Source organism: Tyto alba, unplaced genomic scaffold, assembly GCF_018691265.1.
Source record: "Tyto alba isolate M040663 unplaced genomic scaffold, T.alba_DEE_v4.0 Super-Scaffold_6, whole genome shotgun sequence".
NCBI lineage: Eukaryota > Metazoa > Chordata > Aves > Strigiformes > Tytonidae > Tyto > Tyto alba.
The window spans coordinates 35,700,791-35,718,343 of record NW_024881327.1 but is presented as its reverse complement, the minus strand read 5'-3'; the positions used below and the strand labels follow the sequence as shown (position 1 = coordinate 35,718,343).

The following is a 17,553-nucleotide window of genomic DNA, read 5'->3' as shown; positions in this document are numbered from 1 at the left end:
GCCAGTTTAGCAGCCATCCTGACCTGGCACTGTTTGCTTGTGTCTTTGGCTGAGAGCAGCAGTCCTGAACTGAGCAGGTACCCTTTAGAGGCACGAGCGGTGTGACTTGGCACCAGATGAAGGCTGCACCAGCTGCTCTGTGTGACACACTAAATAAAATTTCTCTGCTGTCAGGTAGGAAAGTATTATTTACTGTAATGACTGAAAGCGTCCCCCCATTTTTTTTCTCAGGCATTTTTTGACACACTGTTTTGTATGCAACTGCATTTGGTGAATAAAGGTTTCCAGCGAGTTCCGTGGTGCACGTGCAATCCTTAGGTGCAGTGTGTTCTTACATGCAATTATTTGATGTAACAGCAGCTGAGGTGATGACATGGTCTATAAGGGAGTTCTTGCCTCCAAGATCTACCTAACGAAAGAGCATATAAGAAAGGATTTTTTAAAAGTGATATTATGTCCAAAAGCATAGAACCTCAAAAGGCTCATGAGAGTAAAATAGAATGAATATTCCGTACAAGCTTTTTCTGGCTGTGGAAATGATAGGTGTGTGTTTTGTCTTTAAATAGCAGATAATCTTATACCCAGGGAGGATCCATGGTGGGCCTTAGGTAAAATGATTTGTTAAACATTGCTCAAATGTTCTTTTCTTTTCTTTACCACTAAAAGAAATTTGGCTATGTGAGTATCTCTGTCTCGAGTTGATCACCATGTTAGTGGTGTGTCTTTAAGGGGGAGAAAAGAAGAAGACTACTCTTCCTGGGGGAAAACACAGGGCAGCAATTAGGGTCTGAGGTGTGGGAATATATGGACCATACCTGAAATGGCAGCAAGAGCTGCAGTGTGCTGGGTAGGCTGGTTACCTGTGACCCCAAATTCTGAAATAATGGGCAGAGGGACTTGTGGGTCAGCCAACTTAAATGTCTGTCAGTCCAAGAGGGAGACAACAGGACTGGAACTAACAAGTGTGGCTCATTATCCATGTAAGAAGGAAGAAAACAATGATCGAGCCAATACAGGTATGTTGTAGTGTGCAAGGCCTCAGAAAAATTTGTAAGGCAAGAATTATTGACATATAGAGGCTGATAAAACACAAAATCAAGTGCAGGTAGGTTTTGCTAACTCACAATTTTTTTAAAATAAAAAACATTTATTTTCTAGGATTCCTGAATTCCTTATCTGTTCCTGTGGAACTGTGAGTATATTCTCAGAAAGGAAGGACTATCTGAATCTGGAGGAGAAGTATTACTGTGAGAAGTGTGACGTTGGTGAAGAGCTGACAGATGTAAGTCAGTCAATCAGTATTGACAAGGTTCAAAGTATCGTACCAAAAGTACATGAGGACTGCAATACTAGAAATCAGTCTAAACTTATATGAAATATGAAATAAGTGGATGGCAAGAATTTTAGCAGTCAACTGTTGCTTTCATTAGCTGGAGTAATAAGTCTAGGGACAGTAATTTATCTATCCAATTCTGGCTCTCTGTCCTTCTGTAGTACTGAAGGAGTCATCTTCCAACACGAGAAACTCCACTGTAGCTCTAATGCCACATTTTTAATTCTTGACTCTCAAGCCAAGGCTAAAATTCCTTTAGTGAGGCTTGTTCCACCTGCCAGAGTTAACACTGTGGCAGAAATGGCCATAGCATCCAGATTGTCCTAATTCAGAACAGAAAAAATAAAGAAAAGGTGGAGCTGTATCTTGCAAACATTTCTTGCAATCCCTGCAATCCGAAGCCCACAAAATCCAGCATTTTCTTGCCCGTGAACAGTTTTACTGTATCACCAGGATCTACAGACTAGACAAAGCATCAGCAAGTTACGCCCTGAACCTCCAGGTCTGTGAACTTTCTTTTCCTTCTGGCCGGTTGTAAACTCAATGGGGGGAGGATGAGATCTGCACGTCTCGCCCTTTTCGTTAGCGCCGGTGAACATTTCTGCGTGGCAACAGGTGACAGGGCAGCTGGCTTTGCTGGTGGCTGAGCGCGAGGCCCAGCTCGCTCATTAACCGCTGCGGCTGTGCAGAGAACACCTCAGCCCACGTCCTCCTTCCCATCCCTCCCTCCCTCCCTCCCTCCCTCCGTGCCTGTCCTTGCAAACCACAACCAAGCTGCCAGACGTGAGGCTTGTGGGGTTCAGCGGCACCGCTGTGCCCTTCCCCGGCCCTGCCAGCTCTTCCTCATCACCAGGCTGTGGACCCCCAGTTTGGTCCCAGAGGATGGCCCCACTTTTGCGGGTGCTGACACGTTACTCTGGGACAGCTGCATGGGGTGAGCAGCAGAAAGGTTTTCAGCTTTCTCAGATTGGCCACCTCAACGTTCCTGTGCTTACTGGCACAGATAAAACTGCCACTAAAGCACTTCTTTTAAGAAAGTACTTTCAAGCTGAGAAAGTTCTCGGAAATGGTTGTTCAAAACGGGCATCTCCCTGTCCTCCCCTTCAAAGAACAATTTTAAGCTCAAGACCACCTGAAATCTGGAAAGTTTAAAACAAAGATTGCAGAATACAGACATGTTGGTATCTCATGTATGGTATGGTATCCATCCCAGGCAACATTAACTTGTCCTTCACCAGGAATTGCTCTTAACCATTTATATCTCGCAATCTTACATCTTCAACATGCTGTAACAGATTAATTCCCTTTAATGTGAAATGCACTATACAAACACCAGATGTTATTATTATACTACTATCAGACATAATTAACTTTATGTATTTGGTTTACAGAATACACCTAAGGTGCTGGAAATGGTTCTATATGGCTCCTGAATAGACTGTGCTGGCTTTGCGTCAATACTGTTTATGGTCTGCTTTAATCTTCAAAGTGCAAGACCAGTAGTTAAACCTGCCACATAGGAAATACTACGCCTTGCAGAAAGCAGTGGGACTAAGAACAACACGAAGCGGTGACTTTCCAGAGGAAATATCAGTAAGTCAGTAAAAAAGACACAATAACATGCTTGATGTTACAAATAAATGGCTTGTAGAAACTATTTCTTCTTCCTCGTGCTACCCTTTGCTGTTATGGTTTTCTGTTTTCACCTCTGTAATATCCTGCTACATAAGAGTGCTTCATCTTTGCAGGTAAGTGCATGACGTATCGCAGACATGAAAGACAAACTGCAAATGGTAACAACATTTATGTAGATCGCTTCTGTGAGTAAGAAGGGAGGGAGTTGGATCAAGTCTTGTGCACTGGTTCGGTGTGTGCAATCACACTGTGCGCTCCGCTGGAAACCTGGACAGTTCACTGTGGTCCCATTTTCCAGGGCTCATACTTCCTCACACCATTTATTCGTTCATGAGAAAGAGCCGTGTGTTTCCCAAGGCACCACCTCTAGAAATGATGCTCGAGTGCCCCCAGGCCTTGGTGTAGCTATCAGCACGCATTAAGCATCCTCGCAGGACCAGGGGCAGGTCCGGGGCCACAGCCTGGGGCAGCGAGCACGGGTGGGTGACTCCTTCCCACCCGCATCCTCAGCACCATTTGTCCCGTGGGCTGTGGTTCCCAGCGAGCACCCTGGGCAGGCTTTCATCCCGGGCACAGGGTGCCCTGTTGTCCTTAACGCACATGAGCTGAAGAAAGCCCTGGTCATTATTTCTGACACTAAGTTTCAGTGAAAAGAAAACTGCAAGCATGGAACAATTAAATCAGATCAAAGGCTTCAGTCTGTGGAGAAGTCATATGCAATAATTATTCTGAAATATCTGTTTTGAATAGCTCTGAATATCACAAGCTGTCTATTTCATCCTCTTTTATTTTACTGAATAATATCTTTCAGATAAAGAAACTCTACGGACTTTTTTCAAACTCAAGTAATAATGAAACAAAGTGCGCTGTGGTATATGGCATGTGAAAACCCTTGCTGTGACTAACAAGGGAGAAGGCTGATAAGCCAAATCTTATTTCCTGTAACCAGTAACAGTTTATGAGGCCTGTGGAGACTAAACCGATAAAGAAATAGCAGACCAATCCAAGCACGGTGTGGGGATCAAGGACAGCACGTAACGTATTTGTAAATGGGCTATACATAATTTATTGAAATTAGCATAAAGTTACAGTTTTACAACTCTGTAAGTCTTGAGTTACGCATCATCTGTAACGGAGACACCTCTTTAAATCTTAATATATGCAAAATGACACTTGTTACCTTTAGGTTTAAAAAAAAGTCCTTCCAGTACAATTAAGAAGCAATTCTTGTCTTCTTGCTGCACTAATTTATGCTTGTTACTTGAACAAAGAAACACTTAATTTTAAAGTAATGGTAGTCTTAGGTTTGTGGTATTGTAATTTTTATTGATACTGCAACAATTTTAATGAAAGTGCAGTAAACAATTATTAAGACGCTGCTCCTGCAAAGCGATAGAGACACTTAGCAAGACTCGAAAGCAACAGCTTAATTAGGTCATGCTATGCCAGGAAATTCATGCTCATCGATAGGCATAATATTTGGGCGTAAGTTTGAAGGGGCTTTAAAGGGCAGTAAAACTGTATACCCAGAGGTTTATCAATCAATCTTTTTTAGACAGGTAAAATTATATTTTCCTATGCAGACAAATTGTTCATAATAATTTTAATAGTTAACAACATCCACCTTTTACAGCAAGAAGATGGTCTCTGCTGTAGTATTACCTCTTTGGATTTGAACAATCAGCCAAAGTTTGGCTCTGTTTGCTTTAGGAAAAAAACGTTAATGATAGAGTCATGTATCCTTGAAGTATTCCTCTGCGTTTCCAAGAAACATTCAAATTCCCATTTCATGAATTCAGTTTAAGGACAAGACAGATAATATTTTGCTGTGATTTGATTCTTAAGTCCCTTGCTTACTTTTCCCTGCCTCACTGTTTGAAGCACCTTTCTGCCAGCACTGAGCCCAAAGGTTCAGAGATTTATTCATTACCTTTGAGTTCTGGTTTTTGTGCCTCATAGGAAAGGCTGTTATATATTTTCTTTGTAAAGAGACACAGCTGCAGTAAAAACACTCTCCTTAGTTTCTGTTTTTTAAGGGAAACAGGCAGGGAAAACCCTGCATATCAACTAAGTCTAAGAGCTGTAAGGAAACATTTTTTTGGCATGGATTCCTCTTCAGGTTTACGTTGTGTCAATTCTAGCTTTCCTGTGGAAAAGCAAATATTGATCTCATTACTCCCTTAATAAACTCTTATAAAGTCAGAAATATTTGTGTAAAAGGAGGAACTGTAAACAATTAAAAAGCAACTATTGCCTGCGTGCCTTAGTCTGTATGAAGTTTTACATACGTACATGTAAGTCCTTCTAAGTCAATGGGAACTGTAATTATGTGTCTGTGGTAGGTTTTAATTTTCAGCAGTTTACAAGAAGCTATGCTGTTAAGAGATGGAGCCCGTCTTCTTATTCTAGTGAAGTCACAAATTACATGCATCTTAAAGACAGGCACCTGAGGCCTATAGAAAGTCCATGGGAATAGAATTATTTTAAAGAAAATAAATGATGTTTCTCCATGTCTAATTTAAGGCTGAGGACCAACATCCAATTTATACCACAAGGAGAGCGGGGATGGTTCCTGAACCACATACAGTGTCACGTTTCTGAGAATAAAATCCTCCAAAACCATCCACAGTTTTTACAGGTGACAGTAGGGTTCAATCAAAACAGTTTGTGGTACAGGTGTCACTGGGAGAAGTTGTTGTGACAGAAGGAGAAAATTTTTCTGATGTGTGGCACAGAGATGTCTCCTAATTACAAGATCTCACAACTATGCAGCAAAACTACTTTGCCTAATGCAGTAAGAAAATTACTGTAGTGCTCGCTCCAGAGAGGGCCATTCTTGCACATGACTTGAGATCCTTTGCTGATTATTCTGGCAGAAATAGAAATAGAAACAGAATAGAATAGAATAGAATAGAATAGAATAGAATAGAATAGAATAGAATAGAATAGAATAGAATAGAATAGAATAGAAATTTCAGTTGGAAGAGAACTACAATGCTCACCTAGTCCAACTGCCTGACCACTTGGGGGCTGACCAAGCTACAGCATGTTAAGGGCATTGGCCAAATGCCTCTTAAACACTGACAGGCTTGGGGCATTGACCACCTCTCTGGGGAGCCTGTGCCTGTGCTTGACCACCCTCTCGGTAAAGAAATGCTTCCTGATGGCCAGTCTGAACCTCCCCTGGCGCAGCTTTGAGCCATTCCCACACATCCTGTCACTGAATCCCAGGGAGAAGAGCTCAGCACATCCCTCTCCACGTCCCCTCCTCAGGGAGCTGTGGAGAGCAAGGAGGTCAGCCCTCAGCCTCCTCCTCTCCAAACTAGACAAGCCCAGAGTCCTCAGCCGCTCCTCACAGGACATGCCTTCCAGCCCTTCACCAGATTTGTTGCCCTGCTCTGGATGCATTCAAGGACCTTCATATTAGATGATAATCATGGGTAATTGCTCGTGAACTATATATTAAGGAAAATTACTGTATTTGAGATTTATTAAATACCAGATGGCTTGATTTTGCTGCTAATTTTGCAGATCTAGTTTAAAGACCTGTACAGAATTAGTGTGTTGTATATTTAGTTGCATGGAAAGTAAACTCAGAGAAAAGAGATTTATTCTCTCACCTTATGACAACAGATCGCTGTTAGGTAACTCACCTAGAGTAGTCCAAAAGCTCTCTCAGAAATGAAATCTCAGAAAGGAGGTACTGCCAAGCATTTTGCAAAAATAAGTAACAAACCGTGTCATTAATGAAATAATTTGTAATTTTAAAACTAGAGTTTGAAATGTTTAATGCTTTAGTTGGAATGTACAGTTATATACAGATTACATATATGGCCTTTGAAAGAGTAGCATGTTAGTGTGAGATTATTTACTTTTGCAGAAATCCTCAAGTCACTCTCAAATCCATCTTCTAGGCAGAAGTCGTTTGGGTAGAAAACAAGTAAGCATGGCTGTTGTACTCAAGCAGCTGCTCCGTAGGCAGTGCATGGAGGCCAGCAGGCTGTACAACGCAGGTGCAGAAGAAGTTGACAGGTTGGAAATGTGAGATGAGTCTTGTCTTCAGTGTAAACACACTCAGCGGGCTGCCAGTAATTATACTTGCTCATCCTGCTACTGGCAACACTATGTCCCATGTAAGCCAAGGGTTAACAAATTGTGTAGGGAGAAAACAATGGATTAAAAAAAAAAATCTTTGAATTGTCTTTGAATAATAAAGAAGTCAATAATGCCTACATTCCCAAAGCACCTTGAGATCTGTAAATTAAGGTTTACATAAGAGTGTAAATATTATTATTTATTTAAGAGCTCTCACATTTCCCTTCACTTCTCTTCTTCCTCTTCGCTGTTACTTGTTTGTTGGGAAGATGCTATTTGCATTCATGAATATGTGTCCAAAGTGGGAGGCAACAGGAGGATGTGGAATATAAGATTGGTTGAGCGAGTGAACAGGAGCAGGGAGGAGAGGGGGGTGTGGGCAAGGTAAGGGGAGAGACTATAAAAAGTGTAAGGAAAGGTTAGCAAGAGGGGAATAATATTGGGTTTCTTTTGTGATTAAAAATTTCTTACCCCAAAGCATCAGCAGATCTTTGTTTTGGGGTTGTTTTTTGTAAATGGACATTTCTTAAGCCTTTTAGTTGAACATTCTAGACAAACCATAAAAGTTTAGAACAGCTGTGATAAGAAAAGTTTTAAAAATTTACCTGCGCTTCGGTTGCCAAAGCATGTGATACGATTAATATTTTTAGCGTTCTGGCCGAAATAAAATCCAGGCTCCTGCTGGTGCTATTTTTTCACATGTGCCATGTTTCAGCTTGTGCCTTTTTGCCTGTTGTCGTGTCTCCCCTGGAACAGGGTAGGAAGTGCTTTCGGTCTGGGTGCAGGGCTGTGCAGAGCTCCCACCACTCCGGACCCACCGTCCCCCTGCGCCTGTGCTGCAGGCTCTGCATGAGCCCTCCCTTACGCTCCGGTAAATGTTGCTACTGGTATACGTTAGTAGCAGAACATCAGCTAGACTGGAAGTTAAAATGAGATACTTCAGGAAGAATAAGAACAATTGTAATATGTGACTTTAATGGAAAACAGCTATCACGGAGATTGTGAACAAAATAACCCCACTAACTTCTATGCCAAGGACGCGTTTGTACTGACAAAAAAATTTGAGGCATGTTTGTAATGAGAATAAACTGGTTCTATAGTGAAGGGGCTGCTCAATTATTATAAGACTGAAACAGAGTCCCTTTTTCCTTTCAAACTTATCTGTCTGTCTAAAATTGTTGGCCGTATTATTCCTTCATAAAAACTGTCTTTCCTCTATTGAAATATTTATTTTCTTTTTTATGTCTGAAAGCTCTTCCTATAGCTTTTCTAGTTGTGACTCTCACTTCACATTTTATTTCCCCCTCCTATTCCTTGCATTGGCTCTGCTGGATGCTGCCTCTTAATGACTTTATTCATTACTCAGCTCTGGAAGTATGTAACTACCATAACTTAATTATTTTTTTTGCATGTAATTTATGTGAAATGAAATGCACAATATTTCAATACAGAACCTTGTGATAGGATCCAGGTTCTTTATATATTAAATTAGGTGTTTTCTTATTGCTGTCAAAGTAGTTTTTGGAGTTCTTCTTTACTGTTCTCAACTATAGCAAAAATAGTGGGGAAAAAATTGTTCTGAGGATGCATTGCAGCCACCTAAAATGGATGAGCACAGGGTAGCTAAAAGCAGACAATTTCCTGGTAGGCATAGAAGCTTCAAAGACAAATTTACATTTCTTAATGGAAAATAAATTAATCAACAACAAAATTGTAGCATTTACATTCTGTTTCAAAATCAAAGCATCCTGTATAATGCCAGGATCAGAGTCTGCTACAAATATGGATCCCTAGTAAATACCCAGGTGTATATCTATATGGAATTTAATATTCACAAAACATATCTGACTGGACGTTTTCATTAATAAACTTAATTACTAGAATGTTTACATGCAGAACACTTTTCAGGCAATAAAAGAAGCTTTAAGGACTTAAATTCTTCCAGGTAATTAAACAAAGAAGGAATGTGTTCTTCAGCTGAGTAGGGATAAGTCTTTAAGCAAATAACTGTTCTGACTGTAATTCATATTGAAATCAGCACTGGTATCTCTCTTTAATCATTAGGGCTTTTTGTTTTACATATCCGGAAGAGGGAAGGTTAATTTACATTAATGCTGTTTCCAAACGTAGACAACTAGATTTGTTCAAGGTTTCTGAATAAGTTAAAATAGACAATGTTGTTTCCAAATGATGGAAGCAACACCAATTCTCTTCAATAAAGATCTATGTAGCTGTTTTCTGGAGTTCCAACATCTTGAATGCACAGTAAGTGTTTAGCTGTGCATTCTCTGAATTTGTGGAATGCTGAAAATGAAATTAAACTTTAAGAGAGACAGTTTCTTTCCTGATGTTATCTGAGAGTCTTGCTCATGCATGCTGTCTTTTGAGGCATATTATTGTTAGTGAATATGTATCTTGGGCTGATCTGATACCTTTGCAGGATGGATAACCATTTCTTTTACTTCCTTTTAATTATTTTTTATTTTCATTGTAACTTAGGTGCACTTGTTTTACTGTACTAGGGCCTGGGTCTTGAAGATGAACGTTTTTGACATTTGCACAGCAAGTACCCCTTTTGTGTGCGAGATCTGTAAGGAAGCTTGTAGAACAGATCTCTTGTTATGTAGACATGTTTCTTGCCTGTGTTATAACTTCTTGCAACATATAACAGTGACTGGACAGAGTTCACCTCTCACAGAATTTGCACATGCCAGGAATTTTTCCTCATTCTGTGTTTGAGACATTTTCTGTAGTTGCACCTCCTGCTAAATGCCAGACTATCACAGGTACTAGTCCAAGTAGCTGCAGAGCAATCCAGCACCTTTGTGACAGGAAATCAGGACCCTGGAAATTATCTTGTTTTCTTTGTTTTATTAAATGTTCCCTATTCAAATATGTTTTTGAAATTAGGACAGTTACTTCAAAGTAAACCCTAAAGGGGGAAGAAAGGTCATTGGGTTTTTCTTCCTTAGCAGCAGCATCTTCTGAATCTGTGCCAGATGCATGAAAAGCACTCTGGACTGTTGCTTTGACTACCCTGGTGTACCAGGAAGAATTTCAGCCTCTTCTGCTCAATTCTAAAAGAGGGAAAGGCTTCTGCAACAAGTCATACCTACCTTCATCCCTTGTGGCTAGCTCCTTATGGAGGCTCTTCCAGACTGACTCTGCAGAAGGCCCACCCTGGCCTTCCAAAGGCAGACCATGGATCACCTGCCTTTGTGTGAGTGACTGTTTTTTTATTTTTTTGAGAATACAATGGGTCTGATCTAGGATTGTTGCCTTCCTAGCACATTAACATGGTCAGCACATAGGATTGTGCTTAGCAAATGCAATGAGCAGCGTTGGAATAAAAAAGCTGTGGAAGACGTCACCACGCACCGATTGAGCCCTACCTGGGTACCTGGAACGTGCCTGTCTCGTACCTTCTCACTGTCAGAGCTGGGTTTCACAAACAGTGACTCAGAAGAGAATCAGCCACAGCTCAAACACAAGGATTCCCAGTTGAAAGCTTCATCTTATTTCCTACATGTAGGGCACCAATGAAAAACTACTATTTTTAGATGCGATGTTAAAGTACACGTCTAGTCAGAAAGCCAAGCCTGAGAACCACCAAGGTTGACTCTGAGTCCATTTTGCATCAGTTCTTTCCACTTTGGACTGTTCCTCTCTTTGCACAGATAAAAAAATCGGTTTCCTTTCCATAGCCATCTCTGTGCGAGCTGCAGCTGGGAAGGGCGAGGCAGGACTGGTGCCTTCATCCTTGGGGTCCACTGTCAGCTGTTCCCAGGGTAACGGGGCGCAGCGGGGTGCACACCAGCAGGGACACTGCGGCCAGGGGAGGTGCCCGGTGGCTCTGCTGCCATGATGTGGGGCTGCGGAGGCTCTTACGATCACCGCTTATTAAACGTTTCTGATGCCGACGCAGGTGAAGAGTAAGTTCTGACTCACAGCTCCGAAGGCTGGGTGTCTCTGTGGGACTGAAAAGTGGAAAAAACAAAGAGTTTTAGTCTTCTAAGTTACTAAGTCACTAAGCTGCTGGGAGATATGACTGCATACACGCAGACAAAGCAGATCTGCTGATTAGGCTGCTGGTTTACAGCTTATTTTCTCAGTATAAGTTGCTTGTTGAAACAGAAAAAATTCAAAGATAGTAAAGCTACAGTGCCTAATGCAGTCCCATTACCCGCCCCACCCAGCTCCCCATTAAGCTCATCAGTAGAACAGACAGCAATGCTAACGACTGCTTTGTCTAATCTGTAATACTGTACTGCATTTATTGAATAACATATCTATATATCATATAGTCTTCTTCCTTGCTAGCATTCTGAATATGATTATTAAAGGTGTCCTTACATCTTTAAATCTCATTTAGAAGGAAAGCCACAGCCAAAATGCTAATGAGCTCGCCTTAATTGTAAACATTGAGCACTGATAAGAATGAAACTCCATCCTCTGTTCTCAAAGAAGTTCTTACGTGTTTCCTACTTACACCATTTTTTATCTGATTCTCCTTCACTTCTGTTCTTAGGCAGATTAATAGGCACCTGAACAGACAAATAACAGTACTACATCTTCTTCACACCCTTTTGACAGACCTTTGAGATTGCAAAATATTTTTGGAAAATTATTATTGGAAAAAAGATTACTGAATGATCAGGTGGACAGCAATTTTTCTTGCTGTTGGAACAAACCGTTCCCCAGCATTCACATGAACACATTAGTAACTCGTACTTAAATGCTGATGGGACATTTTTTAGAATGTGATAAGTGTGAAATAGCCCGTAGTTTTATCAGTCTTGGTTGCTGCCCACTCCTGCTAAAAAAAGGTTGATTGTGATCATTAAGTTGCAGGTAGGCAGTGCCTCTGGACTGTAAAATAGGAATGTTAGTGCGCAGTGATGAAAGCAAACTTTGCTCAACACCTGTCTATATATATTGCAGGTTTCAGTGGCTGCCCAGTTGATCCGTTCGCTCTGTTGTCTGGGAATAAAGAAGTGGTAAGTAAGAACAACTACGACCAAGTTTTCTTTTCTTCTTTTCTTCTTTTCTGAACTTGTTTAGCTTATAAATCCAAAGCTCTGCTTTTGCAGCTCAAGGAATGGCAACAGGGAGCTAATGTGGGGAATTGGAGTGGCATGTGAAAAGTCATCCACTTGTTAGCATTTTCACCTTGTGTTCTTTCAACTGCATTTATATTTTAAGGAAGTGATAAAAAATCATAGTCCTAAAAACAAACTGTGATATTTTTTGTCTGCAAATAACTAGATTTATTTTTGTGGAATATGATAAAGAAAAAAAGCATTTTATTAGCAGCTGCCAAAAAACCCCAGAAATAACTCCCTATAGGATAAGTAAGTATTGTTTTAAATATTATTTGGACTGAAAAGAAGTGAGATTTTAAGTCTTAGTAATCAGTGGTATTGGATACTGGAAAATGTCTAGGATATGATTAATGAAACATTGGAAGGAAATACTGTCAGTTCGTGTGTTAGCATAGATAGTGTGTAAAGTCTGTGCTGCGCTATGGCTGTGTCAGGCTATTCTTGATGGAAACATTTTCTTATGCTAATTCGGTTTGATACACGGAGGTAAAAGGAATACATTAGTCTAATGTAGTTAGCTCAACTAATGTGGCAGTAGGCAGAAATCAACTGGTTTCTCAGTAACTTTTATTAGCAGCTCTTCCATTAGATCAGTAAGTCTTTTTAATATCGTTACTTTTTCCTCTCTTGATTCTTTACTGTGTGTTTTATGTTCGGGATGGGGTAGATCTGCTGTATTTCCTTGTTGGTGGGATTATTAATTTTTTTGTTGTTTTATTCTAAAAAAGTAATTGTTTTATTTAAATACCTAGTAGGCATTTCAGGTAGTTCACTGATGTTTCCTGGCTCTGGTTCCTTAGCATCAGTGTCCAGTGCTTTGCTTTGTTGTGAATGAAAAAATTAATGTTTGGGATTCATTTTCTCTCTGCACTTGCTTAGAAATTAGTTCTCTTTACTAGTTTGTTTTATATGCTTTTTCAGTTTTACTATGTGTTAGATTCAAGCTTGTGAGCAGTAAGTCTCAGGGATCCATAAGAATAAACAGTGAGCACAATGATAACTTTTTTTAGCTTTCAAATATCTCTTTTTTCCTTTACTAATACATCAGTTGAAAGTTTACATCCTGGCCAAGCCTGCTAACTTATTCAGAGAAAAAGCCCCAAGGAAGTGGCTGGTCCCAGAGCAAAGACCGGACTTGCTCCTAGCAAGGCTGAATCATTGCTGGTGTTTATTTAAGTTGTTGCCTGTTCTGTTGCACCTGGGGCTTTGTGGCTGCCATGGAACAGGTTCTGGGGCAAAATTATTAGCTGATGTAAAGCTACTGAATGAATTTGTGCTGGCTGAGGATCTTTCCTTTCCTGTCTCTACATAATGTACTTCTATGTTGGAAATGATACATTTTGAGGGGAAAAAGACAGTATTTCTTCAAACTGTGTATAAGAATTGTTATGTAGCTTGGTATTTGTTTCTATGAAGTATGTGTGGTAGATATTAATATTTACAAAATCATATAGTCAGATATCAGATTATCTGATAAATCTCTTTTTAAAATAAAAATCATAGCACAGTGGTGAATGACAAGAAAGTGATATGTTTTTGTAGAAAAGCTGAGAGAAGGAGAGCGAGAGAGATGGGGGAAAGACGGGCTGAACCCAAAACTTGATTTGGAGGTGCTTAAGCAACTTGTAGGCACATGTATGGTCATGTTGGTGGTTGTTGCAGTTATTAACAGTTGGTTTTGAAAATACTGCTATTTTCTCCGGTACTTTTATTTTATCTTGGTTTGACTGGGTCTGTTTCCCTGGAGGTGAGATTTCTTTAAGGCTTACTGCTTTGTAGTTCTTATTTCAGGCACAACGTGGCCTTTCAGTGAGCTGTCACGGGTGGAGAGGTACAAACAATACCGTCCAGGCACATGCAAGTGGTAGTTCATATTCTCTGGATTAAGTCCAGCAAAATAAATACATTTACAACTGTTTCTGATTTAAAACTGAAAAGCACCTAGTCTAGCCCTGCAACAGAGGCAATGCTGTTACAGTCCAATGAGTCACTGAGGAATGCAATATAGGGCAACTGCATGACACCTAGTATTGCTCAGATAATTCCCCAGAGATTTTAACTCTTTGAAATGCTGCAGTGAGAGAGTCAATATGGATATAAAAACCATGAGAGCCCACTTTGGCTTTGACTTTCTCTCACATTTTATTTCAGAATTTGAATGCCATTGATTTCCAGCCATCTCCCTCTTAGGAGCGGGAGGTTTCAGTTTCTTTTGGAGTTAGAAAGGATGTCACATGTAGTTAGCATTTTCCGAAGGTGAGGAAAGACTATACTTACAATGAAAGGAGCACACATGGCGGTGTGAGAGGATTTGCTGTGAGCTTCACCGAAACGGACTGGATTACAGTTTGTGCAGGCATTAGTTTTCAGACCTTTGCAATATGCATAGCATATTTTGACCTGCCACTTTCAGGAGGAAATTAGCTCCTATTTCAGCACAGCTCTGCACGGGTGGATACCCAAAGTGCCAGTGCTTATCCAGGCACGGGCTCCGTGGCTACACCCTGGCTGCAGGCATCCTGGCCGGTGTCCTGCCAGCTCAGGTGGGAACCAGACGCACGGCACTGAGACACCCGGCCTGGCATGGGAACGGGCAGAGCTCATCACTCGGGGCACCTCATCCAATAATTGTGGCTATCCTGCCTTCGGACCTGGACTGGTGCGTCCAGCTGAACGTAGCTCCTTGTTGCGGTGTGCGTTGTCATCGGCCCAGCCTCGGCCCGTTCTCTAACATGTTCCTTCACAGTGTAGTTACGTCGTCGGTGTTCAAAAGTAAGCCACTATTAGGGTTTTCATTGTCGTTTATATCTTACGTCAATGATGTTGGTCTTTTATACCACGCCTGACGTCAGCCTTTCCAAAAGCTCATATGAGCTGCCAGGGAATGATGCAGTTAGCTTTGTCACCCCCCCTGCTCTGCTCCTTCACAGCACCCAGATTTTCTTCTGAGTATTTTCTCAAGACGTTACTGTCAGTATTTGGGCCAAGGGAGAATCCTTTGAAGGGAAAACTGTAGAATATAGATTATCCTTGTAGAACAGCGATTAATTAACAGTAAGTAGCTGTGGCCAGAACTCTAGCAAACAGAGTATCAGGTGGCTGTAAATTATCTTCTCAGCTGTTCCTCTTAACAAGACTCAGGATCTGGAGAATGCTGACAGCTTTGGTAGCGCTTCAAGGATCTAGATGGTTCTGCTTTCATCAGTCCTTGATACCAATCACACAAAATGGGCTGTCCTAGTAATACCTCTGCAAATCCAAAGGCACAAGGCAAATACTGTAAAGACCTCCAATATTCAAGTCTACCTTCCCAAATCAGAAGTTGACTGGGGCTCATATGAATAATTTTATATACATACCTATAAAAAACTCTTCCTCCACAAAGGTGGTCAACTCTCATTCTACAATATTTAATCACATAAAGCATAACCAATAATAATACATGACGTACCTGTGGGATCCTGAGCACCTCAGGAACATGGGAGATGCTTATCATGGAAAAATGCCCTGCTGAATTCTTGAATGGGGAGAGTTTATTTAGGAGACATAGAGGCTGTTTGTCTGCTGAAGTTTTCAAGCTTCAGTTTCTCCAGTGAATGCATCAGCTCAGTTTCCATACAGTAATCATGCAGGCTGAATCCTTCATTTCCATACTGAGCGTAACAGAAGACCTGTGAAAGTACTGATGGCATCTCTAAGGCTGGTGGTGTCCAGCATATTCTGTGTCTCTCCATGGTGGGAATATGTTCTCAACGCAGCTTCACATCTGAATTTCCAATGCATTTTCACGATTGCATTTCACTTAAGAAGCACTTGTACTGAGCAGTTATTTTTTTTTAGAGCTCTTTAAATGCTGAACATGTATAAATGAAACTTGTTTAACAAGACAGATGTGTTCTGGCATGGGTGGGGCTTGGAGGTTGTTCTAGCATGGATGAAAATATGAGAATTTGCTCCAAGCAAATAGAAACCCTTGTTGAAACAAGCAAGAGTGATTCTCTTCCATCTGTTCCGAGATCTTTCTGTGTGTACCATGGGAGCTGCTCTGGATCTTACTCCACAAATACAGAACGTGTAAAAGCATAGTTTTTTGCTAATGGGATTGTAGAATAATTTTTCCTGCTAATGTGGAAGGGGAGATACTCTTTTCTTTGTGGAGGGCCAGAAAACAATACCCTCCTCTGTTACAGTAAGATATGAGTTATTTTGTCTGTGACATTTCCTTCCCAGCTAAAGGAGGAGGATGTGTGCCTTATTGACATGGGCAGGGACAGAACATTTTCACCATCAGCTACATAAAAGATTATGATTAAATGAATGATTAATTATAGTCCCTTAGAGTGGCTGATAAATGCAGGTGAACATTGTTTATGGGAGCATGATACTAACTCTGACACTGACTTTTGGAGGCTGGGTGTAGGTGCCCTGTTTATGAGGAACATTGCAGGCAAATTTGCTCACCAGTGTTTCAGCCACATGGGTACCAGACGTGGCGGCTGCGGGGCAGATTTGCCCACAGCACTGACCAACTCGTGTGGCAGAAAGAGTGGAAGAGGCAGATCGAAAAGGGAGGCTGTTCTGGGTAGGGTTCACTTCTCCCATCCTTTCCACTGGGTTTTTCATCATGCTGGCTGACCTAACCAACAGACTCACAAGCCTGGAAAGGGAGAAATATTATCATATATTTCCTCAGCTCCCCATGGTCTCCTTTCCCCTCTTTCATGTCCCTTCCTCTGGCTTCTGATATTGGTGATGTAAATAAGTAAGACTCTTTCAGGTTTTGGTTCAGGGAACAGCTGCCTCCTTGTGCTTGGGCTAGGTCTGTCACAAGTGCTTATACCTGTACTGGCAGGATTTGGCCATGTGATGCCTTGTTTTCTAAGTTATTATTTGTTAATATTACAATGCATGTCAAATGTGCTCAAAAGAGGTCAGGAAGGAAGAGGCTCAGGCAGAGAGTCTACATGAGATGGGTGAGCCTGACCTTTCTGACACTAACTCAGCTTCACTTGCAGCCTCAGTTGTGAGGTAAATATAGACCTGCAAATGACCACTGCCATCTCATTACACTCTTGTCCAGTCATTCAGCAAGCATCATTCTGGAGCTCGAAACTCCAGGGTCTTCCTCTACCGTGTCCAGGGTCACATTCCCCTACATGCTTCCATGGGAATGAACCAGTAAAGGCGACAAAAAGATTGTGTTTAGCATACGTGACCCAAACTAGGCAGTCCTTTAGGGAAGAACTTTCTTTGCTAAGGACTGTGAGTTGAATTACCAGTTTAGTAAAGGCAGTCAGTTAAATTTAGAGGGTGGAAGAAACTAAAACAGTCCTCTGACTTTTTGCTGAAAGGAAATAAATTTAATTAAAGAAAATAAATGCCTAAGGT

General features: G+C 41.1%; 1 protein-coding gene and 1 long non-coding RNA gene across 3 annotated transcripts in view; one reads left to right on the top strand and one right to left on the bottom strand.

Moving 5' to 3' along the window:
* The first annotated feature begins 2,881 nt into the window (after positions 1-2,881).
* Positions 2,882-17,553, top strand: part of SLC34A2 (solute carrier family 34 member 2) — a 32,051-nt gene continuing 17,379 nt past the window's right edge. The window contains exons 1-2 of one of the 2 annotated variants that reach the window (XM_009974626.2): positions 2,882-2,926; positions 12,005-12,060. The gene's annotated coding sequence lies outside the window, so the exon portion shown is untranslated. Of the gene's footprint in view, positions 2,927-12,004; positions 12,061-12,703; positions 12,759-17,553 lie in introns of those variants that run through there. The other variant, XM_032984542.1, reaches the window with a different exon arrangement.
* On the bottom strand, positions 6,810-16,015 carry LOC116959554. The gene is made up of 4 exons (XR_004405931.2): positions 15,617-16,015; positions 14,443-15,414; positions 10,456-11,040; positions 6,810-7,810 (listed from the first exon to the last, which is right to left on the bottom strand). It is a non-coding gene; the product is annotated as an uncharacterized LOC116959554 (long non-coding RNA).